This window comes from Poecilia latipinna, unplaced genomic scaffold (assembly GCF_001443285.1).
Source record: "Poecilia latipinna isolate Pla-1442-1.1 unplaced genomic scaffold, P_latipinna-1.0 Scaffold1600, whole genome shotgun sequence".
NCBI classification, from domain to species: Eukaryota; Metazoa; Chordata; class Actinopteri; order Cyprinodontiformes; family Poeciliidae; genus Poecilia; species Poecilia latipinna.
This window is the reverse complement of record NW_015114216.1, coordinates 18,698-45,258: the sequence shown is the minus strand read 5'-3', so window position 1 is coordinate 45,258 and position 26,561 is coordinate 18,698. Positions and strand designations below refer to the sequence as shown.

The window sequence follows — 26,561 nt, the reverse complement described above, 5'->3', positions numbered from 1 at the left end:
ATTTTTACTTTAAGGGCCTTTCTGCATCAGTTTCGTTCTGTCTTAAGGCATACTTCCCGGTCTGTTTGCTTCTCCCACTGACTGTGTCATTAATTTCATCATCTATTGCTGCCCAAAAAGCCAGTCCCTCTGTAGATAATTGTTTGGTGCCCAGATATATATATTTTTTCATTTCTTTTAATTGTTCAAGCTAATAAAGCCTGCCATAAAACTGTCTCTGTGCAGGTAACAACAAGTACATAAAAGCTAAAGGAGCTCACAAGTTAAACCATAAACAGAGAAGTTCCAAGACAACAACAACAACAACAAAATAAAAAATAAAAACCCTGGTTTAAATGAAAATTCCTGGTCAGGGGGACCAGGAAAACCTCCAGAAATTAAAAATATGACCAGCTGCACAACCAGGCGCAGACAGACTTATGAAGAAAAGTTTTGCATTGCAGTGTTGCACACAAAATATATTGCAATGGATGAAGAATCTTGGTCTTTAAAAACAATCAATGGCAAATAGAGAGCCGATGCAAAAGTGTTGCTATGTAAAAAAAAAAAAGATAAACATAATTCAAATAAACTGTTGTAGCTTCACATTTTATCAAATGCAACACAGGTGACTCTGCTGCTTATTTGACTTGCTGATAATTCTCAAAGGTTCTCCAGACTCAAATTAGCTTCACTGATGCCTACAAGCTGCAGGTTGAAACAGGCATAAACTGGAATAACTGTTCAAAAATGATGAATTATTTTACACGTGTTTATTTCAAATGTTTGTTTTGATGTTCTAATGCAGTGAAACCATGTTTTTTTCTGTGTTTATTTTTATTTTTTTACACACTGCCTCCTTACTGTGCGAATGTCATACCTGATATGCTTCTAACAAGTCTTCTGTCATTAAAAACTCCCTGTTGCATAACAATACAGCGTCAGAGGTTGCTGCGGAAGAAAGCAATCAAAGTTTCTCCGATGCGCTCGTCATTAAGCCTAACGAGGCCTTCAGCAGCACTGTTTGCCCCTGCTCTTGTGTCTGGACGTCAGAGACGCCTCGTAAGGCATGCCAGCCTGCACGCAGCAGGGGAGCCTCTCTGTGGCTGACTGAAAGGCCTTCCCAAATGGCCTTTCAGTCAAGCTCTTACAGAGTCAAAACTCCACAAACATTTCATCCCCGCAGCCGGAAAGCTCCCGCCTAATTCACTTGAGTGATAAAGCCTGTTTTCCTCCATTTACCTGTCATTTCTTCTCTCCTGCCTCCATTTGGCTGTCAACATTCGGATGTGTTGTTTTTCGCTGCGATCAACTTAAATTACAAAAAGACCAACCATTGTTTCACACACATATAAGAGCAAATTTGCTGCTTAACGCTTAAGAAGATTAAATTTGAATAAAATAAGATTTTTTTTTTTTTTCATCTGAAATGTGATGGACTGGCCGTTGACTTAACTTTACCGCAACTTCTCGCCAGTCCCAGAAAAAAAGAAACTGAACTGAGTGGAATGTGATCTGTCCACCATAAGTGATATTATACAGATAAATTATAACTGAACACAACTGCGCTCATAAATCATCGCGGTGGGGGAGGATGTGATTATGCACCTATTTCATGATCGTATTACCAATGCCGTCTGCACACACAGTAAGCAACACTAATTTCTCTGCTCCTTTTATAACTGCAGTGCAGTCCTAAGTGCAGCATAATGTGATCATCTTAATGACCAGCTGCATTTACACCTACTACTGCATGTATGTGAGCTAATATCTCTCATATGTCTTTTGTGTGGCTCAGTCTATCAAAGCAAGCCTCCGAGTGTAACGTAGCACACGATACGACTCAGGTAGCTCCAGGAAAATAAGGGGGTGGTCCTTTTTACATCGACAACAGAATCGTCTTATCTCAATTAACCCGATTTCTGGTTTGGCCCTTAAGCTCTTAAGCGTCTAAACGCTCTGAAATCCCAAAGAGGCAGCAACAAGTCAACAATATTTAGGAGGAGACCCCTTCATTGCAGAGGATATCCTGTATATATCCTGGTCTCAGTCTCTGGTGGCTCTCCCACCGTTGAACCCCTTCTCCTCTCCGGATTAAGACTGAGGACAGTCCATTTCCGGGCAGCACTCTTAAGTGCTTCTCCGAGACCTGGGTAGTTGTTGTGGAGCAGAGATAAAACGATTTGTATGAGGGAAGTGCTTAAATGTCGTCCTTCAGCTCCTGAGATGTCCTGCAGCACAACGAGAAACCAAATTCTGATGCAGCGAGAAACAAATAAGAAACACAGGGATTTCTTTCGATTCTGCGCAAGGCTGTCAACATTTTTATCTTGACATGTAGAAACTGAGCTTTTTTTTCTGGAAGCAAAAAAAAAAATAACACTGCACTGTTTTTGCAGTTGAATTGCGTAGATTGTTGCTGATTTATTCTCACTTAATTTCCAAAAGTAATTTCCATAAGAACTTTGGAAAATGAGGTGTTTTGCTTTCTCAAAAAAAGAAAGAAACAAGACCTAGGTCAAACATGAGACTTTTTTTTAGCATCCAAACACCTTCGTTCCTATGAATTAATTTCTTTTCTCTATTTCAAGTAGTCAGATATTTTGAATCCAAATAATCCACAAAGCTCTGTGCTTACCTTTCAGAGAGACAGGGGCATTTCATTAAAGTTAAATCTTTAAATAGCTAGTAATACGTTCATTCTCAACTTACTTAATGACTTTGCTTCACACTGCTAAGGTATTATAAAGCCTTGTAATATTGAAATTACTATATATTTCAATATAATCATTCTGTTTACAAATTAATTACCATTCTTGTGATTCTGAGAATAAGAATGACTAATTGCTACAGTACATGACCCACAGTTTTAATGTATTATTATCTCTACATTGTCTAGGGCAGGGGTGGGCTTCAGGACTCGAGGGCCGATGTCCTGCAACTTTTAGATGTTTAACACACCTGAATCAAATAATGAGGTCATTAGCAGGACTCTGGAGAACCTGACTCCACTTAGGAGGTGATTCGGCTATTTCATTGGAATATGTTGGACCAGGGAGACATCTAAGAGCTGCAGGACCAGGATTGTCCACCCCTGGTCTGGGGCCTAGGAGATTAGTTGTATTAGGCTGGTTTGAGCTGGTATTTAATTCAAACTGAATGAAAACATTGTTCAAAAATATTATGCTATCACCGCAAAGCAAAACAGTAAAAATCGTTTACAGTATCCTACAACGGCCCTCAAAAGTGTCCACGACCTTGTTAAATTGCCAGATTGCTTTGAATAAAATACAGTATAATTTTATATAAATCCTGTACAGCTGCACTGAAAGACAAACAAATCTATTTGCATAAAGGTGTGCAAGCTTTGACAAATACTTTGCCGTTTCATTCCAGCAGTCAGTCTTCTTTTGATCACATCTCCCATCGGTTCAGCTATCCTGATTGAATCTTTCTGACCTCTGCTCGTTTAAATCTTTTGGCAAAAGCCATTATTTGCTAAGCACCGTAGTTCCAAAGGAACGCCGAGATCTCATTGTATAAATGTAAACGTCAAAGGTGTAAAACTTTCCGCGGGTCTATTTACATATCATAGCTCAATGAAGACAGTCATACTTGGACAAAGTACGGGACAAAAGTGATGGTAAAAATGGGAAAAGACAAGATGATGTGTTGTTCAGTGATAGTGAAATGACCTACTGAGTGCTACCAAGACATGGACGTCCCCATCTCTCTTCAAGACATTTTCGAAGCCCCAGCATCTGCTACCCTAGCACCAACGCTTTGTGTCCCTCCTCCCTCTGCTGCGCTGTCATCCTGTCAACTCTGACAGAACCCAGTAGTGGTCTTCCTTCAAAGCTGATTATTGTTAGCCTTCACATTACTGCATTATTAAATCCTCATTTGTGATCCCAAATGGATAAACGTAAACAAGGCAGACATTGGTCTTGCAGAGAGGCAGATAGCAACACCGAAGGAGCTGCAGGAATTTCCATCAAGGGCTGGTTGAATCCAACATGAGACAGACTTTAGTTTCCAAGAATAACATGCAACCTGTTCGATTAAGATTATCAGTGGATGGAGAGCTGGGGTCCGTTTCAGAAAGCACGTCTTGTGCCTGAACTCTGCTTTTGGTGAGACTTGGGTTTTTCTGTTTATTTATTTATTTGTCTGCTTTAGGCTTTGTCAAAATGAAATTACCAATAAATGTTATAGATAGCATTAACATAACTGTAATAATCCACATTCAGACAATTCTGGTAACAGCAGGAAGGAATTTTGCTATTCTATTTCGGAAAATAGTACATTTAGTTTAAAATAAATATTTAATATTGTGACAAAAAGACTTAAAATTCAAGCAACGTTGTTATACAAAGTTTCATGTTGGTTAGGAAATTAAGGATTAATTTTTGATGGCAAAAAATTACTTTTGTCAATATATAATAACGTCTACTTACATCGAAGCCTTTAGTTTTTCCATTAAAAAAATATTAGTGATACTTTCCCCTTTAGGTTGAATAAATATTATTTGTCCTTCCAGCTGTTAATGTGACATGAAAACCAAAAAACAACAACATCCTCACGAGCCCATTGGAAAACACACAGTGAATCTGCTCTCCTTCCCTAACCACATCTTACACATTTCACACTCTGCGTCGCAGAGTGAACAAAGCTGCTGCTCCGTGACGTTGCTAAACGTTTTATCTCAGCGTGTAGCGCTGAGGTGCCTGTTTCTGTTTCACTCCCAGACCTCAGTGGGCGAGGGCTCATCAGGATTCAGCAGGTTCACCTGCCCGTCTCTTACTTCACTCGATAGTGTGCGGTGTGGCTGCTCAGCAGGGAAACGCATGCTTCTCTAATGTGAGCCGCAGCCTTCCTGTTGACATATGTCTCCTCTTGCTATCCTCACTTGCTCAGCTGGCTAATAAAAAAAAATGTAAATACAGAAACCAGAAGCAGTGGTTTTTTTTTTTATTATTTTGTTTATGTTACGTGACCTAGAGCGATGATTTAAGTCTAATATAGTGCATTGGAGTATAGAGAACAATATTTTATATTTTCTGAATAGATTAAAGCAGGTAATGCTCCAGTTAAACATGTTACAGAACCGCAGATATTAGGTATTTTATTTTACATGGCAAAAACTTGGATGTTTATACTACATAATGATGATTCTTTTTACCCCCCCCCAAAAAAATTAAAGCCGTTTAGTTTTAATTTATATTTCAGTTTTATGAGAATCTCACCAAATAACTTTGAGTAAAAGTACCACAGCCTTATTATAAAATGGCATTTACACAAAAATGCATAACAAAAATAGCCTAAAAGCTTTTATTTACAAGGGAAATTCAAAGATAATTACCAGCACTGCTAAAATAAGGTGAAATACAATGAGAGAAACTCCAGTCACTCCAGAAGTTTCTCCAGTATCTTATAAAAATTACTTTAAACCACAGGAATGGTGTGGGCCTAGGCCTTCTTTTTAACTAGATTTGCAGTGAGAGTGGCATGATGGTCTGGTAACACAAAACTTATTTTATCTCTCAGTTTGCGTCTTAATTTAGCTTAAAACATTTTTTTTCTTCTGCAGCCTGTTGCTGTAACATACATCCATTCAACCCATATTTCACATTATCACTGAACCTTCAGCGTTACATGTCAGCAAAAATCCTTCAAAAAATATTTCATTTTTATATATATATATATATTCTAACTTCCTTATAAAATTGCTCGGTTATAAGAAAAGGTCATGTCACCAATTATCTTGAAAGAAAGGTCCAAAGTCAATATTCTCTTGTTAGTTATTGCCTCAAAATAATTACTCAAATGCAGGCTACTATAAAAAGTAGAAATCACATAATTAGAATTAGTAACATTGTGTATTTTAACTATTTTGGGGAATTAAAATATTACAATTTAAAAGTAATTACAAATATATGTGAGTGTAGAAACTAAATAAATAATTCATATGTATCGTTTATAGATTATGATATAATTTTATTTCATTTAAAATTTTTAATTAATCTAAATGTCTTTACTAATAATACAAAAAATATCTTGACAAGTCAAATGTGCTCGTATTTAGTCCCTCTTATAAGTTCATTTATATTTTTTCCAGTCATTCTGTCAGTGTTAGACACACACACACATCTCTTAATGAATATATCCGTTGTGTTGCTGAAAGGTTTCATCCACAAGATGCAATTCTAACACATCACGTGTCTCTGATCCATGTTTGATGTCTTCAAATCCAAACCTTCTGCCATCTTTACTTGCTCGGACTTTTTAAAACAGCACAACTCCAGTTCAGTCTTCAAAGTGTGCATCAGTCAGCAGGAGACTTAAAATAAGGCACAAATATGTTGCTCTGGGCTCATTTAGAGCTACTTTCCCCAACCCTCAAAAAATAAAAAAAAAAAAAAAAAAAAAAACACAATTAAAATTCCAACACAGCAAATCTGAAACACTAGATCGTTCTCATTTCTAAATCGTGTTACATCTTGCTCACAAGTTTCACACCGAGTAAAAAAGACATGCAGGCCTATTCATGAGTGAGGTATGAAGAGTTCCTCCGTTGCTACTGGAATCACCCAGCAGTGTTTCCCGGAGTCAAAGCAACACCGTCCTGCATGTTTAAGAAGATTCCCCGCTTTTACTCATCTGACGCCCTTTGATGAGTAACTAACTGACTTTTGCTGAGCTTGACGATGAGCCGTTGAGGTGTTTCACACCTTTGAATCGAGCATGCTTGAGCAACAGGCGTGCAAAACGTGCAGGACGGTGTGTCCCGGGAACCACGGCTGGGCAACGGTGTCCTGCGACACAAAGCCAAAGAAAACACACATGGAGGAGTGATTCAAATGGACATGCGGTGTCACGTCATGTCCCATTCTGTGGACGTCAAATGCCCGTCGGATCCTCCGCTCCACTCTGAGTCCCCTCCACAAAGCACGCAGTCAGCAAAGCCACTGACAGAACCACAGAGCCACAGCGCCAGCCTAGAGGGTCGCAGCCCAAAACACACACCCTAAACCTATAGCCAGCCGCCTGCTGCCTTCTCAGACCCACTGGCTGTCTCACACACCTCAGTGCTCGGAGTTACTGACAGGTGGACACCATGTCATGCTGCTGCGGCGCGGTGTGGACCCGCTGCTGGCTGCTCCTCATGGCTGCTTCAGCTGCTTTATGCCGAGCCGTGCGGCTTGCTCCTCAGGTCTCATCCTTTAATCTGCCAGCCATGAGGTATTACACCGGAGCTGGAGGGCTGAGCCCATAGGTGCACGTCCCAGTGGGGTCAACTTACAGCATGCACACACACCAATCAACAAGCCCTCGAACTGTTTGCCCGCCCGCTCTGCTGTACTCTGCTCTGCCTGTGTGTCGTCTCTCATCGTCCCTCTCTCTGCCCGCCTCACTTCTTCCTCCTGCTCCCCCTGGAGTCAGCCGGCTTTACTTGTTCACACATGCACACACACACACACACAGGCACACACACACCAACTCACACATCACATCTCCTCTGATTTCTCCCCTCCCCCTTTCTTGAAGGGCAGCTACTCTTACAGAGTGAAAATTTGCTCTGTAACCAGCTGGAGGCGGGTGTATATTCATCCGCTGAGAAACTGAAGCGAAATTTTAGAAAAAGAAAAAAGAAAAAACTCGTCTGTGAGTTGGAGCCGCTGTGACAGAGAAGTCCTGACTGTCCAAACACTGGCATGTAGTTTTGTTCTAAAGAAAGACCGTTACGCAATCCGGTTTCACTTTCGTTTTGAATAATTTTGGAAAAATGTGTTTGCTTCTTTTTGTTTTTTTTTAACAGAATCACATCTTCAATCATATGAAAGATAAAGAGGTACGTGCAAGTAACGTATAAATACCTTTAATTAAACACAAAATCTAAATACTCTTTAAAGGTTTAGAATTAAGTTGAAATGATTTCAGCACAGTGTATTTATAAAAGGTTAAAAGTCCTCTCAGGACACTTTGCGCAAAAGCGCAGAGGCACAGTTTAAATCCAGTTACACACAATCTAATTCAGGTAATTCCAGTAATCTCAGACCAGTATAGGATGGTTCAAATATAAATTACATCTATTATTGAAATCTAATTAGCAAATCAACTAAGAATAAAAACAGCTGCAGTCATTAAATATTTGTGCTAAAGTCCCACGCTATCAATTTGTAGTAATACCCAGGATTAATATGTTTATAAATGTCTTATATTGTAGAACTACAGCAAATATCTAGAAAAATGTAACATTTAGTATTTAAAAAAAAATCATGGAATAAAATATGAGTTTTTACAAAATTACAACTGCAACCCTGCAATTAATAACAAATTAATTTTGATACAATTAATTTAATAGAAAATTTTTCAAGTAGATTTTTTTTTTCAAAATTAAAAAAAATAATAGGAGTTATAGATTCAAAATATTTTTACTTTCTAAAAGTTGGCCAGACTGCTGATTAACTATTAATAAACTCACAACTTGCTGTATTATAGAAACCATTTTTTTTTTTTTTTTTTTGCCATCCGTTAAAATAGGAAGGACAAGAAAAATCCCTTCAGGCAAATGTCTGTTGATTTGAATATCAGGAAACGGTTTGAGGAAAATCGCTGCCAATGTAAACTTGCTTCTATTTTTTTTGATATGTAACAGTTCAAACTGAAAATGTTCAGGATGAACCTTTCAGTTTGGCAGGCATGTGGACCTAACCAATAAGACATTACTTAAAATGTGTGCAGAGAGGTGGTTTGTGCACAACACGTTTTGATTTCTTTTGCAACTTTGTGGTTTTTGAGACAAATACAGTCGGTAGAGAAACAGTGATGGTTTGGCTAAGTTCAATTTGTCATAAATACATATATTTTAATATAAGTTGCAAAGTTTCTTTTCTTTTTTTTGCCTTGTGCAGGCCTACATGAAAGCTGCATATCTGGGTAAAAAAAACATTTATAGTCAGGTAAAGTACATTTTCTAACTATGAACTTTGATGATTGTTTGTATACGCTTAGTTTTTACTAAGTCAAGAAAGATTCAAGATCATACTTTGTTGTTGAATAACGAATACCATATGATTTTTTTATGCACAGCTGCACCTCTAATGTCTACAGTCAGAGCAATAGGAAGTAGAAAGAAACATCAACATTGCAGCTATGACAAACAAGGCTGGATTGATGTTTATCTTGCCACTAAGCACAGTGAAGAAGCTTGTAAGGGAGTTTAAAAAGGCTCTCTAAAGTTCACAGTTCAAGAGCTAAGCATTTTCTGTCAATACATCGCACTTCAGCTATAAAACATCAGTTCATTTTAAAGCATTTGCACATCTTTACCATGGTGATAATCACAGTGAAGGGCGCCATACGGGAACAACAGATAACTTCACACTTATATCAAGCAAAACCTTTAAATGTAATTGGATTTATAGGAAATCAAAATAATAATAATAAAAAAGCCAACAACAACCTTTTGGTTTTTGTCAGGATGAAAACGCCTGAGAATGAAAGGAGATCCAGCTAGAATAAGGAGCCCAGACAAAAAAGCCTTTTCACACAAGTGAGTGGAAGTCCAGTAAAGTAAATTAAGTCTGATAAGACCTCCAGAGATTAAGAAGGGATTGGATTATGCATAGAGAGAGGATTTATGCAGGTAGGGTGGTGAGAAATTAAAGGTTTAAACTCTGAAGTGCAGCAACGGGCAGTTCTGGTTCTGCTCCTAAGTGTGGTGCTGCTTCTATAAGCCTCTATAAATACAGAAAAAAGTGTCCACTGCATTAATTACACTGTAGGGCTTCTGTTCAGAAAACCTTCGATCTTCTTGTGCCATGTGACTCACAAGTGGCTGAAGTGGTATTTTCCCTGTCATATTGTAATCCTGTATCTTCAAATCTGGAAATCTCAAATCTTGCAAAAATATTCATTCATCTAAATATTTCTTAAATTCTGTCACTTTGTAGCCACATGTTCCATTATACTTTATTGGGGGATCCAGATGTTCTATGCAGGTTTGTTGGAGAACATTAGAGAAAAACATCATCGTGACAATCAAAGGACACGTGGAGTTAAATCAGGTTAAGTGAATAAAAAAGCCTCCCAAGCTTGGAACATCTCACATACAGCTATTTAATCTATCATTGGAAACTGAAAAGCTGAGAAATTAGAGCATCAGTTGGAGAAGCAGTCAAGAGAGCCATAGTAACTCTGGAAGAGCTGCAGAGATCCTCAGCTCAGATTTTCTGACAATCTAAACTAAACGACTTGAAACATGGGCAGAGCTTCACCATCCACCAGACGAAGCCTATTTGCAGCTGGAGCTACGATAGCAGGGTTTAAATTTAAACATAGCAATGTGTCTAAACAGCTGAGTTAAAGTCCAGACCTAACTCAAATCGAGAATCTAACCATGTGTCATTTTCCTTCCATTTTAACTGCCCTGCACTACTTTGTGTTGGTTTTTGACATAAAATCCACATGCAATAAATTGGCATTTGTGACCTGAACACGACTAAATGTGAAGGAGTTGAAGGCAGGTGTGAAGGTAAGGTTCGGCAGGTAAAATAATGAAAAGTCGGCAAACTGCCCATAGTTTTGTGATGAACAAAACTCTCAAAGAAATCTCAGCTTCGTGTTTCAAGCACAACAAAACCTCAAGGAAACCTACAGCGTTATTTAGCTGAAGGACAAACAGAAGTTAAAAATAACCTTCTATCGCAACGTGAACATTGAAAAGTGCCACCTGAATTGCAATCAAAGCATTAATCACATCGAAAAAGGGGGTCGGCTGGGTGGTTTCTGGTTCATAAGAAAGAACCTTCGAGGGTTCATTCGGCTAATTGCACAAATATTTGTAGCCCTGCTTGATCTTACGACACACCTCCTCCACACAGGAACACCAAAACAAATCTGCAAGCATTTAAAGGCCGGCTGCTTTCATCTTTCCTGGCAGAATACACGTGAGGCTGGTTTGCCTCGTGAAGTTAAAGACGGGGGTCATTAGGAGAGAGGGCAGCGCTGACAAACCAGGAAGTTCGTCCTCAAAGGAGAACTGACACCGGAGCGTGACAGAAACACACAATGCATTCAGATCATTGTCTTTTGTGATCGTCCAGAGTGTAATATGTAAAATTTATGCCAGATATCTACATTCATTGTTTAAAAAGACACAATTGTTTATTTTTGTCTGGCATTGAATCACACTGAACTTTTTTTTTTCTATTTTATCACTGCATTTTATTTGTTTGTAATTACAGAATGACAAAAGATGCATGATAAAAACATTTTTTTTTTTTTTTTTTACAAAACCCAAGGCATGACATCATGTCAGACAGGTTAACTCACAACTGTTGAATGAAATAAAGGAGCGTCTGTGGATATATTTTAAAATATCCGGGAGAGAATCGCGTACGTTAACAGTATTAGTTTATCCTTAGGCGCTATTTGTCCAGGAGGTGCAACGTTCATCTGTTCAAACATTTATACATGAGTATAAACAGCATGGGGGATTTCCTGCTATCACACCGTTCGAGAAAGGAGTCGGCTTCTGTGTGCCAGAGATGAACATGTTTGGCTGTGAAACGTGCAAATCAAACCCCAGAACAAGCGCAGACGACCTTATGAAGACGTGGGTCATCGTGATGCGTAATCTGAAAGACCACTCAGCTTGAAAGAAGCCATTACTCAAAGTCACTGTAAAATGCCAAATCACAGGGGGCTGTATGAGATTTAAAAATCTTGTGATATTGTTGTGAAATATTATCATCTGCCACAAATCCACATCTTCCTCACTCTGCTTGCTCTCTTCTGTCATAATGACACTCCGACATGCTGCGTGACCTTTATTATCTTGGGCGTCGTCATCAGGTGTGGACAGTTCCTGTCCAACAAGGTGAATGACTCATTGACTCCTGACACGTAAGTCAAATAATGCAACAATACTGCATTCAAATCAGCGCAATATTAACATGGCACATGCTGATCCTGTAATATGTTGAGTAATCGTCAAACAAAACAGAAACTCAAGTGTTACACTGGGAGGAGAAAGGCCAGAGAAAGCAATTTTGATGCACGGAGGAGGATGCGTTACGTTATGTAGGAGCTTTGCTCCAGGAGGGACCGGCGCACTTCACAAAATAGATTACATCATATGGAAATTGTAGCAATGTTTAAAAACGTCAGCCAGGAAGGTAAAGATTAAGAACAAATGGGTCTTCCACATGGACGATGACCCAAAGTATGCCCTCAAATTAGTTACAAATTGGCTTCAGGACAACAAAGTTAATGTTTTAGAGTGGAATCACAAAGTCCGGACCTCAGTGCTGTCGGAAAACTGTGAGCAGATTTGAAAAGGCATGTGTGAGAAAGGCGGCCTACAAATCTAAGTTACACCAGTTCTGTCAGAAGGGATGGGCTGAAATTCCTGCAAACTATTGTCAGAAGCTTGTGGAAAGAAAACATCTGACCCAAGTTTAAAAGGCAGTTATATCTGATTAGGAGGAAATGTGATTAAACATCTGAATTTGAGAAGTTTAATTAAAATCTCTCTCTCGCTCGCTCGCTCGCTCTTTCTCTCCCTCTCTCTCTCTTGTTTTTAGCCAGCAGAAATATTTTTTGTGTAACTAACTGACCTTAAACTGGGATAGGTTAGTCAGGTTTAACAATCTCTTTTTTTTTTCTCTCATACATTGAATGAAAAGAATCATTCAATGTATGTAAATACTACCTGGTTTCAACTGTTCAAGCAAAAATCTAAAGTCAGAGTGAAAATAAAAGCAAACCGGAGCTGGTGGGGTATGGTCCTTTGGAGTGCTGATATTTGTTAACAAAAAAAAAAAAAAAAAAGCCCATCTGTGTTTGGGAGTTTGAGTGAGAACCTGCGAGATCACATCTTTTGCAACGTGCTGTAAGCGCTCAACAAATGAACAAATGCCTGAGGTGGGCGTACATCCATCCAAAGGGCGCACCAATTACGCCTGAAAAAACACTGGAAAAACAATCCTGAGTCCAGCTAGATTAGACTCCTTTGTTTTCCTAAAGTGCAGCACATCTGATGCATGATCTTCGGCGGCTCCACATCTCCACCGCTCCCTATCGGACATCAAACCCGCCTTTGAAGCATGTCATTTTACATCTCTGTAATTTATCGCCCCGCGACGTCAAACTAGCGGAAACCAAGCCACCTGGAGTCAGTCTCCACACCACTTGAAACAAAATCGTCTCAGAAACGGACTGCCTTCTTCCCACTTCGGTAGGATACCAGTGGCACACACACACACACACACGCATACACACACAGGCATCTACTGTACTGTTGAGGAATCTGAATAGCAGTAACCACAACTCCACTAAGAATAACCTGCCTGTCTCGGTTACACTATCTGATAGGGCGGCTCACATTCAGCTTATAGTACATAGCATAGAGTTGTACGCTGGTTACACCCCCTTATGCATGCGCTGCCGTTCCGCTATGTGTGTGCCGGAGGAGTGGTGACGTTGAGAGCTGGAGGGAGGAAGCGAGAGGCAATATTACACGCCATCTATCTAGGTGGTATGCTGACACAACACATGCACATGCGAGGAGGAGGAAGAGGGAGGGAGGAACGGAGTGCAGCAGAAGAACGGTAGTGGAGTCTACGTACATTTCTTTTGTTCAGACTGAATAAGGACAAGAATGATTTAAGCATACACAGAATTTCATTTCGTTTCATTTTTTGATTCACTTAAGCCATATAAATAGAAGAAAATACATGTTGCACCCTGCATGGGGTAAAGGGAACCAAAAAGAATGCATCTACATACATACAACATGTACAGTAATTTGCATACAATATAAAAAAAAAATAAGTTCATCCTGTTAATGTTATTTGATCTGATCTGTATTCATACATGAGCAACAATAAGTTTAGCACCAAAGGGAATGGAAGGAAGGCAAACTTCATAGCTACATTATGTGGTTGCTATTGTGTGAGATTTGTTCAGATATGCAAGATGTTATAAGTTAGAATGTAATAAATATACAATCCTGACAGAAATTACAATCATTTTGATACCTGTACATATACAGTACAATGTGCTTATATTACATACCTAATCATGTACATATGCGTATTCAGAGTAAATATTCTAAACTTACATTTTGCCTTTAGTGAATGATACATTTCATTGTCAGTGCGCTAGATTATTATTATTCACCATTTTTTTATACTTAAATTTATGAATTATGTTATATGGTGTAGAGATATATTTTCCAATTATACATAAAGTTACACATGGTAATATCATGACAATATAGGTGTTGATGGTAATCATAATTAGACGTCCCGAGGGGGGAAAAACATTATTCGTACAGCAGCAACCTCAACAACTTCCCCAACCTGCCTTCTCGGCAAGAAAGTATGCATGGCTGCCCTGGCATCAAATATTTACCGACCTGGTGAGCTGAGGATGCCCACTGTTTAACTTTGTTTTAACGCCCACTGTTTTATCTTGAAGACTGAACTATGCACACAGCCTTCAGCTTCAACTGGATAAGTGTCAGAGCGCGCTTGATTTAACCCGGCACGGACAGGACGCCCATCAGGTCACATCACAACGCTGTTGAAATGCAGCACAGCTAGAAGACGGAGCGGGACGGATCGCGGCCGCTCGCCATCAATCAGCAGAACTTGATGATGGAAGCATTCATGTATGTACAGAAAGGTTTGCATGTGTTGTTTTTCAAAAATGTATCACTGGTTGACTGGTAGCAAAGACTTTTAAAAAAAGCACAACGCAAAAGTCAATAATATTTAGCTTTAAACTATTTAAAGCACATGTGTCAAACTCAAGGCCTGCAGGCAACATCTGACCCGCGGTAGCTATAATGTTTTAATAGTTTGTTGATAACTAATTTTATTTAAGTTTTAAAAATCGTTAACAAGTATTTGTATCTATATATTTTGAGGACTTTCATGAAAGTCCGTTTGACACCAATGGTTTTAACTTTAAAGCCTTTTTCAATCAGATACAAGAGATTTTTCTATACATGTTTTTCTCCCAGTTTTTTTTTTTTTTTCCCAATGCAGAGAAAGTATTCCTCCCTCTCCCTCACCTGGTGCTGCAAGCTGACAGCCAATTGTGTATCACATCCAAACCACAAAACACAAGTGTGATCATTTGAAAAATTTCCAGTAGCTAAAATGACATACGATCAGGCTACAGGCTGCTTAGAGTGGTGCTACCCCCCCTCCCTCACCTGTTGCTGCAAGCTGTCAGTCAGCTGCTTATAGTGTCCAAAAGACAAAGGTGGTCTTTTGAAAGTTTTCCAGTAGTAAATACCACATAAGATTCGACCACTGAAAAGTTTAGAGTAGCTCATTTGGGTTTTAAATTTGATCTCAAACACTACGAAACTGTGGTATTTATACTCAAGGTTATCATACAGTAAGAATTTTTTGCCTGCATGAGATATGTCAATAATAGTTTTATATCTGTTATTTCCACAGACTGGTGGTATTCTTGTTTAAGGTTATCAAACACATAGAAGCATAAACAGGCAGGTGCCAGATCAGAGCTGTTGGTTTTCCTGAATCCTCCCATATTCAGGGAAATATTCCGGGTGTATTCTGGGAAATAGTAGCAAGTTCAGTAGCAAACAACACCGCGAGACTACAATGTTCTCATTTTATGATGCACTTCTTCACCTCTATCATAACAGGAATAATCCAACACTCCTCCAGCAAACAGATTATGTTGTAAAAAAAAAAAATAAAATAAGAGGACCTTCAAAGTCACCCTTTCACCCTGCAACTTCCTGTTCTTGTTCCCCGTCCACCCGCGTCTTCCTCGCCGTCCCTCTCGCTCGCACAGAGCATGCTCTGTCCTTCCTCTCCCAAAGTGACGGACTGGGCCACTTGGCAGGAAGACAGATGGAGTCGTCCTACTCTGCAGCACCTGCCTGGCCCACATTACCCAGCTCATCTCTGGCCTCAGCAAATCAGAGGCGGGATCAGGCACAGCTGCGTAAAACAACCGGCTTCACGGCCTATCGCAGCAGCCAAATACAAAACAGCACTTCTGCTGAGACTACAGGAGAGCCCCGCGAGCGCTGCGCTCCGCCGCAGAGGCCCGAGCGGCACTGGGACACACAGGAATGTTGCAAATACGGTGGCCCTGAGCTGAGCTACAGACCAAATATGTGACAAAATACGGCAACATTAGAGAAAACACAGCGAAAATAAAAGATATTACTGGCATAACAAGCCCTGGTGTAACACATGTTATTGCAAATATTGACCAGCTTTGTTATTTGTCTGGTTGACACCTCTGTAGTTTTGTTGTTGTTGTTGTTGTTTATTTGTATTGTTTTGGGAATTTGTTCTAGGTATAAACATTCAAACAATGTTTTGGAAATGAAAATAACAGCATCTCGTAAAACACAAGGTGAGGACATTTCACAAAAATCCACTCAATTAAATGGATTATAAGAAAAAACTTTATGCACAATCGCGTTGCAGGGTAAACAAATTAAAAAGCTGCAAATATTTTTTTGAACATCTAAAATATATGCCATAACCCAATCATGAAACACGCATTTGTCGAATCATAAAAGTTGCCCTTGCATTTATAAAATTATTTTTAAAAATTATATAAGTATGTGAAGAAAAAAAAGTTTCTGGTTTATAAATGCAGCATTTTTTTTTTGTATTCAATTTTGTGTGTGTTTTCAGGGTTTTGGGCGTTGTGTATGTGTGCATTTTCTGTTTTGTTTGTTCCTATTCTATTTTTTTTTGTTTGCTTTGTTTCTAAAATGGATAGAGATGCACCAATCAAATGACCACATCTTGTTTTCCCTTCTTTATTTGCTCTTTTCTGAAAAAATCTATTTTAACATCTTTATTGCAAAAATACACAGAACACTGACTACTTTTAGTCAATATATACATCAACCAACAGCATTTGGTATGATTCACTTTTCTAAGTTTAATAAAATCTGATAAAGGTAATAGGGATGTGCTTAAGTGTATAAAAGGATATTATCCTGTTACTCATTCATTTTCTATTGGAATTACAATTACTAGCTCCATAAAAAAAAAAACATCCAGCACATTTTTTCTCTCTCTTTTTTTTGAGTGTTTTGGTCCTTAGATAAAAATTCAGAAAATCAGAAATCTGTATTAGTCAGAAGACCCCGGGTGATGCATCTCTACTGATTCCACAAACACTGCAAACATCCAGACTACAGAGCAGCTCCCATAATCTGGGAGCTGAACGGCATCTGAAATCTAAAGCGTATCCCTCAAACAAAAAGGACAACTAAATCTGGAGAACAAAGAGCTTCTGATCGAGGATGGAGTTTCAAATCCAACTTCCTGTTCAAGGTGAGAAGAGAGATGCAGCGTTCTTAAAATACACAACCTGCTCAGTGTAAAGCTGCTGTATTCTCATATGCGTCAATCCGAACGCTGAAGGTCAGATGCGTCTGAGCTGGTAGCTGACAAGGATGGCAACGGCTTGATATGGGATTGCGCATGACTTACAAATCCATCCCAAAGCAGAATTTAAAAACTTCCACACGTCCTGCAGAGGCAGGACAGCCTGAGGAGTGGGAGAAGAAATGCTGCCCTCTATCAGCGGCATTCATTCCTCCCCACGCAGGAGCAGAAACACACAATCCAACCCGAGACGGGGGTCGGGGAGAGCAGCACGCGCATGTGTTGATCTTGTCCTCGGAAGTCCTTTTCCCCCAGTCTTCCTTTTCCGTCAGAGACAGAGGAAGCACAATGGTCAGACTGTGCTGAAAGGTTGTGCCGGCAGCCCGGCTGTGTATGGAGGTTCTGTTGGGGCCGGCGGCGGCTCTGTTGCATACATATGGAAAAGGATGGAAGTTAAGACAGAAGGGTCGCAGAGGGGTTGTGAGTGTGACCACAGAGGTCTGCACAGGCGCCTTCCTAACTCATACATTCACTGACATGTGAAATCAGGACTCTGATCCGTTCATCTGGGGATGGGAGGAAATCACAATCCTAATACAACCGAAGCAGTGTTTTCAAAGCTTAACTAACCTCCTTGGGCTCTGATGCAAACTGGGTCTATTTTCCTAAAAAAAAGAAAAAAGAAAAGAAAAAAAAAAGCATCCACCTTTCTTTAACTCAGAAAACCACTCAAAACCGGTTCCCATGGCAAAGCGGAGAACCTAACCTGCAACAGTGGGAAGTGAATACACACAAGGAAGTAGACACACATGCAGGAGCTCAATGGTTGCAGCTTTTTGCTCACACATCATGCTGTAAATGTCAGAAGACTGCCGCCTCACTATCCTTCAACATTTTACTGCTTCACAGAGAGTCAGCATCAGAAAACACCTTGATATCAGGAGAATCTGCTCCAGCTGCATAGAAAGATTGCACAAAAAAAAAAAAAAAACTGTGCACGATGCCAATATTTAACAGCTCATCTGGACGAGACCAACTGGACGGTTAGAAATTTTCGAATAATGCAGCAGAACTAGTTCTCAGACATTGGCTAATTACTGGTATGACAATGTATCAAAGGTTTCAAAAGGCTTCTGTCACGCCCTTCTTGAGGTTTTAAATCTTCTGGCTGAATAGAGAATAGCTGCTCCTACTGTGCACAGCCAGTCTGCTAGCTAAAGGAAAGTTTTTGCACGTTTTGTCGATATTTTAACATCCTATACAAGCAGCTGGTGCAGTTAGCGCAGCTAGCATCACTAATTCAGTGTATATGCAGGTCTGTACTTTGACTCTGAGATTCCGAAAAGCTTGCCAAGATTTCAAAACACAGCATATTTAATGACAGACAGAGGTTGAAAGCTCAAACTGCTGCTATAGTTTCAGCTTTGTTGTTATGTATTTAAAGTTGTCCACAAAGACGTTCAAAGTTTCCTATGAAACAGATTCATACAACTCTTTTACTTCATTTACAAGCACGTCGCCATTACTGAAAATAAGTCATATTTAGGTCTGCGTCAGTAACAACTTTCGCACTGAGGAGGGGTGTTGTTGTTGTTGGTGGTGGCACTTCAGTGTGTCAGAATAAGGCAGTATTTTTGAGTTCCTCACCTGCCGCTCAACAGTCAAGGTCGGTGAAACTGAGAATCTGCAGATTCCAGCCAATGGCCACTTGTTCTGTGCATCTTTGCAATCGTTCATAATGAGATACAAGAGAAATGGCCAAAATCACCAAAGTTTTCTCCAGCTCAGTTTTTCGCACCCAATTTTTGCTGTGCACTACACATCAGCTAGCTGAAAGAAGATGACTACACTTTCACTTGCTTACAAGTATGAAAAATTTGTCTGTTTCAAAAAACAAGGATGATCATGGCCTGGATACTAAAGAATCTCACCCGTCACTTTTATTAAGTTAACACTGTTTGCACATATTGTTCCCTTATCTTTATTTCCTTTCATCTAAAGTTTATATATTTACATTTTATGTATGTACAATGTGAGAAATGAAGTCAAATTCCTTGTCTCTGCTCACAATCTCAGCCAACAAAACAGATTCTGATTACTTCCAAAAATAATCACATTGTGCTGTTAGAAGAAGTTTGAGTAGTTGCTGTTTTTTATGTTCTAGATAAAAGCAATTTAATCCTGCAAATAATTTTTTTGCAGTTATCATAAGAATCTAATAATTGTGCAAGCCAGCTTACAATGTATCCTGCTTGATATTGAAGTGACTGTCTGGTTCTGAAAATGTCTTAATCACAAAATAATATCCATAGAAGCATCTTTTATAGTTTCACCTTTGTGGCGTATAAGAACTCAGACTGTAATCTTTTTATTTTTGTCACATCATAAATGTGCACTGAAATCTTACACACATAGAAAACATTGTCCGTTTTTTTTTTTCACGATTTAAAGCCCTAACAACACTTTCTGCGGATGTCATTTTCCTCTAAGGAAGAAAGCTTGATTTGAATAGTGTAGGTGGCATCTTCTCTTCAGCGAGCGCCGTGATATTGTGTGATGGGTTTGGCATGTCGATTTGATTTTTCACTTGCCAGGAAACTGGTCTTCGAGAGCTCTCTGGAAGAGGAGCTGCTTCTGCCTGTATACCCTTAGCTGCGTGCTGATGCTCATTTAAAGGTCGTTTTTTTTTTCTTTCTTTCTTTTTTACTGAGTCTGATGCAAACTTTGCTTTACAAGCATGGACAAGTCTAGATTCTGCACAATTTACAGAGTGCATCAATGATCTTCTTTTTCACTGTTGCCTAGCCGGCTCTGTCTTACTTGTCACTTGTAGCTGCTCCATCTTTCCAATAGCACTTTGTTGCCGATCAGCTGAGAATGCAGCATTACTTTTTATCATCATGTAATACCAAGTGTTACAAGTCGCAATATGACGTGCAAAAACAGTTTGCAAATAGTTGTCTTTCCTTGTAGCACCCAAAAGCCATCATTTCTCAATCTTTTAAGTGCAGCTTTGGGCTCTACTATTAAGTTTGTTTACTTCTGCTGGGAACAAAATGCAGGGGTTCTCGAATCCTGAATAAAATTCCACGCAAATTGTAAATTCAGTCGCAGTCTAAAGGTCTGAGAGGCTCAGAGAAAAATGAGCGACAAAATCCAAATAGCAATAAGAAAATCAAGCTTCAGACATCTGTTTGTTTACGATTGAAAATATTTGTTTTCATGCCTTTTTTTGTCTTTAAATGGCATGTTAGAAAATATTTAGCAACTACTGTGGAACTTTTGTGTTTTTCAGGGTTACTTGTGGACTTGCACAATATATTGCATCACAATATCAATGTGCATGCTCTCAATCGCAATGGAATGCTTGGATAGAATAATGGCAACGTTGTTGTATTTCAAGGTAGATGCCTTAATGCGTTCCATGAAAAATAATTAATCCGACCAGTAGAATGCATGCTTGTACAACTACACCTCAATTATTTAATTTCCTTAGATCATGCAGCATGAGTTACTGTATTTTGCTCTAATTTTCAAAACTGTGCAACACGCAACATTACACCTCCAGCATGTGTTGTGCACTGCCAGTTGGCTGGCTGAAAGGAAGTTTTCTACACCCTTTCCTTACTTACATGAAAGACAAATTTGGCTGTTTGTAAATATTTGTGGTCACAAAAAACAGGGATAGTCACCCTCCTACTAAATTTAATACCTATCTATTCTATATTTCAGACTCTGGTCTATCCCATTGCACTACTATGCAATCAATCTGTGATGCAAATTAGCCTTTAATAAACTTTCACAAGAGGAATTTCTTGAGGAATCTGTTCCATCTTTGGAGCCAATGTCAATTCATTCTGAAAAGACAGGAGAAACTTTTAAAGACTCAAAAATCCCAAATCAAGCCGTCTATATGACCAGCTGTGGGTCGACAGCGTTCCCTCGGAGAATTTAAGTCTCAGCTCCGTCTCAAACCTGATTGGCTCCTTTAGATGCTTCACCTGTTCAAAAACCATCAGGGGTCTTAAGTTGTACCAGCGAAGCAGTTTTATATGGTGATGATACGGCACAGGCACAGGGGAGGGGGTGTTCTGCCAGTGTGAGAAATGCCACCTGCTGCGCGCCTCAGCTGCCCACCCTCTCAGAACGCCACGCCCTCGTCGGCCCGCTGTGACAACCAGCTTCACTGAAAGCCTGGAAGTGCTCAGCTTTATCTCCAAAATGAAGCAGTTGACATTTCTGTCTCTGCTCTGTCATTTCTGCGTGACTTCTCTGTTCCTATGCTGAACACGGACAAAAAACCCAGCGACCAAGGGGGTGGGAGGGGGGTCGCTGAAGACAAAGCAGAGACCTTGCATCTTTGAATTTTATTTTGTCTCCAGTAAAATAACTTGAGCACAGACTCATAATCCTGATTTATATCTCATTAAATCACATCCACCAAATCTAAGGACGCCAGCAATTCATAAAAGCCTGATTAGCGGCTATCCCTGGAACATCTGCTCACATCAGTGTCTAAATGGGATGAGAGCAGCCCCACGTTTCCCTTTCTGTATCTTGATAGACAACTATGGATGGGCCAGCATGAGATTTTCAAAGTGTGGAAATCTTCAGAAAAACACAACAACTTCACAGTTTTCACAGACATTTGGAACAAAACTGTATTACATGATCGAGCTGCACTTACTTAAAACAGAAAAGCAACTGTTTCTTGCGCAGAAAGCTGACTTTGTACACCCACATGCATACACCTATCACACTCTGACCAAGAAAAAGACTTTCATCGTGCCATTACATGGAGCTAATATAATCTTTTATTCCACAGACTCTGCCCCGGACTGCTTTTTACAACGACCTGCTATGAAACATGTTTAAATTAATGATAACTTTTGTGACATTTGTGTGTTACTTTTATGAAACTATCCCATTGTTTCTTTGTATCCTATGTGCTGCACTTTAGGATACTATGGAGTTGTTGTAAAGTTGCTCGAAACCAGAATTTTCATATACAGTACAAAAACCTGCATTACTTTTGTCTTCCCACATGGTCTGAAAATAAACCAGGCTAAACTTTTAGAGCAGTTAGAATTACCAAACATAACTCTAGTAGCTGAATTCAACAATAAGGAGAGATCTATTAAAACTTTCCTTAAATTCAGAAGTTTGCAGACATTATCCTTGTATTTGGAAGAAGTTTGTCGAGATTTTTGCCAATTCCTCCTGATAGAACTGGGGTAACTGAGTCAGGTTTGTAGGTCGCCTTGCTCACACTCACCTTTATAGTTCTTCTCATGAATTTTCTATGTGATTAAGACTGGACTTTGTAATGGCCACTAAAAAACACTGACTTTGTTGTCCTGAGGCTATTTTGTAACTAATTAGGTGGTAAAAAAAAAAAAAAAAAAGACCTTTCTCTAGTTAAGCTTTAACTTCCTGGCTGATGTCTTTATATGTTGCTTCAATGCTTCAACATAACGTTATTTCCTCATGATGCCATCCATTTTGTAAAGTGTACAAGTCCCACTTACACCAGAAAACACTCAGATGGCATTATACTGTCACTCACATGCTTCACCATTCAAAAAATGCTCTCAGTCTGGCAACCTTCACCGTTTTTCTCCAAATCAATATGGCAAAATTCACCCTATGTCTCCAAAAATGAACACCTTCATCTCTCTATCTGGCTTTTATGTTCCTTTTGGAATAATGACTTCTTCGTTCCTGAGTAGTCTTTCAGCCCGACCACTTGTCTCACTGTGGATAATTACTTTTTTTTTTATTAGCTTCAGTCAGTTAAAACTGATAAAAAACTTTTTTTTCTATTCACATGTAATTTTCACAACTTTCTTTTGCTTTTCACATATTTCACAGGAAAACACACTCGTCTCTGAGACACAGAATCTGTCCCGTTTCCTGAAAGCGTAATGGCTGGACCCATAGAGCAAACACACTTCGTTCATCCACGCTTCTCTTCCTGATAACTTGGGATGATGTCTTGATTTTTACATCATGTCACACAAGGAAGCTGTGTGTTTGAGGTGTTGCCTCCATTTAACTTAAATGTTAGGAAATAACCTATCAGAATAAAGTCATGATATCATCATCAGAGCTTTTCCCAAATTCTTTGAAGGCTTAATAGACTTAGTTTACATAAATTTGTCAATGTGAGGATAGTGGCAAAATGTTTTTAATCAATTATCTCTCTTATGAATTTATTGTTTAGCAAATGGAAATTCTTCTGATGATTCTAACAGACCTAAAATGAAGAACATTTTTTATTTTATTTAATGCCAGACAGGGAGAAACTAAAGTCGACGCGTTTTCGTACCGTGAGATACCTGGTTTCAACTACAGATCTTCTTTCAGTAAGCTGACGAGCAGTGTGCGGGAACAGGTAGGGGAGGGGCAGCACTGCATTACTTAATGCACCACGCAGCCAAAGGAGACTCTGGCCAATCCGGCACCTTCTTTTACATCTCAATAAAAGAACATTAAATGGTAGGAAGAGGGAAACAGAACCTTTTTTTTTTTTTTTTTTTTAATTTTTTTAGCCCATAGCAAACCTTGACACAAGCAACCGGCCCATGTGTAGCCAAAATTAACAATTCTCTTTTCTTCTCCTCAAACAGCTGGCCTCCACAAGCCAATAAGAGTAAATCATCAAGGACAGATTTTCTCGCAGGCTGTTTGAGGGAAAATGGCTGAAGTAGCTCTGCTCCAGGAGGCTTTATGACTCCCATCCCTAATCAATGAGGGGTTTACTTTGTGTCCATGACAGGCTCTATCCACATTAATATAACCACTCAGAGATTAAATAAGAAGACCCACGGCACGTATGGCTGAAGCTGTCAGTCATCGCGTGATTTCCCCTCAGGTGGAAACTTTCCGCTTTCATTTGTTGTATATTTCTTTAGCTTAGTCACTGGCTAAGTCATCATCTCAGAGGGATCCTCCTCATCCCAGCCACACCATCCACAACTTCCTCACCACCACATTATGCTGTCCACAGTTGCTTTGCTGATTATTAAATCCTGCTTTTAATTTTAATTTTAATTTAGTGCCATAGTAACGAATTAGTCATGCAACAGGTTGTACAGCGAGAAGAAGAAGAAAAAGAAGAAGAAGGAGAAAAAAAAAGCTTCCTGAGAAGTGGATCGCTACAGATACTGCAGTGAAACACGTGGAAGGGTTGGATAAAAATATTAGAGAGATTCCAACTCTCAGGAAGCTTAGACAACAATCTCACAGATCTGATAGGCACACAATGAATTTACAATTCTTTCACATTTGATCCTCGCTGCTCCCTTAAGCTATATGTGCTCTGACACACTAGAAAGCCGGTTTCCACTTCAGGAGAGTGGAGGATAAAAACAAAACAAAAAAAATTAAAAAACTTTCAGGAAAAAGTAAATAATTGCTGTACAAATTGTGTAGCACTTGAAAGAGGCAGATTTTAAATGCAGCACTAAAACTAAATGCTTGGAGCTCATTCGTGACTAATTTATTTTTGGGTGTACACTGACGAAGCGCTACCCTGTTTCCTATGACTTCAATGTTAAGCATATTGAATTGAAGAGCTCTTTAAGCCTGGCGTCTCCAAGCATCTTCAAGCATCCCAGATCTTCCTCCTGCAGCCAGGTGAGCGCTAAGTGTGGCTCAGGATGTCAAAACCGGAGCCCAGACCAGGAGCGCTTCTCTTCCCCCCTACCCCCCGTTCCTCCCACCCGGATCAACCGGGGAGTATCATTGGATTCAAAGTGGATCAACTGATGGCTATCGTGTTTCGCTGTTTAGACTCAGAGTGCAGTCTTTGACAGCCCAAACACACAGATGTGGACGAGGGGCCAACGCCGTGGTGCAATGCAGATGTTTACACCCAGAAAATAATGGGGGGGGGGAATATATATATATATATAAAATGAGCACATAAAAGAAATCATTATTCTCATTCCGCCTCAACTCAAGAGTCAGCAATCAATCTGAAGTTTATCACTTGCCATATGTAAGCTTATAAAGGATGCATCAGACAGGTAATCACAAACATTTCAGCTCATTCAGGCCAGCAGCCATTCTGATCACTCAACAACTGCATCTAGCTGAATACTGATAACTGACTATTGATCAAGCTCACAGCTGGAGCCTTTTATCCATAAGCCGCATATCATTCAGGTCACATCCGGATCAATTTAAGGCTATTCAAAAAAAACAGTTTCTTCTTCCTCTGATTCGCTCCTTGAGAAAGCTGCAATTAAGTAAACAAGAAGAAAATGTAAAAAAAAAAAAAAGAAGAGAAAAAAATAGGATTTGTTAATATTGCAACAAACAAACTTTACTTTCCTTTTTTCTAATAATAAAGGCATTCTGTAAATAATTTTAAAATGTTTTGTACCTCGAAAAATATCACAACAATCTTGTATATTTGTCCTGTTACTTACTGAGTTCTGCTGGAACATTTATTTACACAAATGGTGTATTTTGAAACTACAGTTTTAGATCAACGCAATTTGGCAATAATATGCAACATGTTTTAATTGTGCTTTTTATATGCAGTAATTTCTCTGTTATTAGAATTTTACATTGATAAAGCAATGCCTCAGTAATCAAAATGCTCAAGGAATTTAAAGCTAAAAGTTTTTTTTTCTAATATTGCAACTGTTTTGTATCAAATTATTCTATTTTCTCTTAAATGTAAGTCTGAGAAGTTATTGTTTAAATGTTAAAAAATCTCTTATGATTCAGTAACACTTTACTGGTTTCTCTGAATTAATTTGAAAGCACAAAAGCACAAAACAGCGCAAACAGAAGTTACGTTTTATTGATAAATCAGATGTGAAAACCTCCTGATCTCACACCTCAAAACCACATTTTAAAAAAAGGCCCAGTTCCTCACATAATCAGTAAATGTTACCACAAACACATCATCTCCTCAACCAGTCTCATTTGGGGTTGTCTTTTTTTTTAACTACAGTTTTTTTAATAATATAATTTGTTTAGTAATGTAAATACACAATTTTTCCACGTGGTAAATATTACATGTCAAAACCAAAAAGACCAACAATAAAAACAGCAAACAGCAGCTCAAACTACAGCAGGCCTGAATTAAAAAAAAAAAAAAAAAAAAAAATTAGGGTAAAAAATGGGTTTTAAAATTCCTCTCCCCCCCCCCCCCTTTTA

At 39.1% G+C, this 26,561-nt stretch overlaps 1 protein-coding gene and 1 long non-coding RNA gene across 2 annotated transcripts in view; one reads left to right on the top strand and one right to left on the bottom strand.

Annotated features, from left to right (window-relative positions):
• The window catches only part of igf2bp2a (insulin-like growth factor 2 mRNA binding protein 2a), a 72,238-nt gene that overhangs the window by 37,968 nt on the left and 7,709 nt on the right, over positions 1-26,561 (bottom strand). The gene's annotated exons all lie outside the window — the stretch shown is intronic.
• Positions 16,761-24,512, top strand: LOC106963920 (uncharacterized). The gene is made up of 2 exons (XR_001428287.1): positions 16,761-22,634; positions 23,259-24,512. It is a non-coding gene; the product is annotated as an uncharacterized LOC106963920 (long non-coding RNA).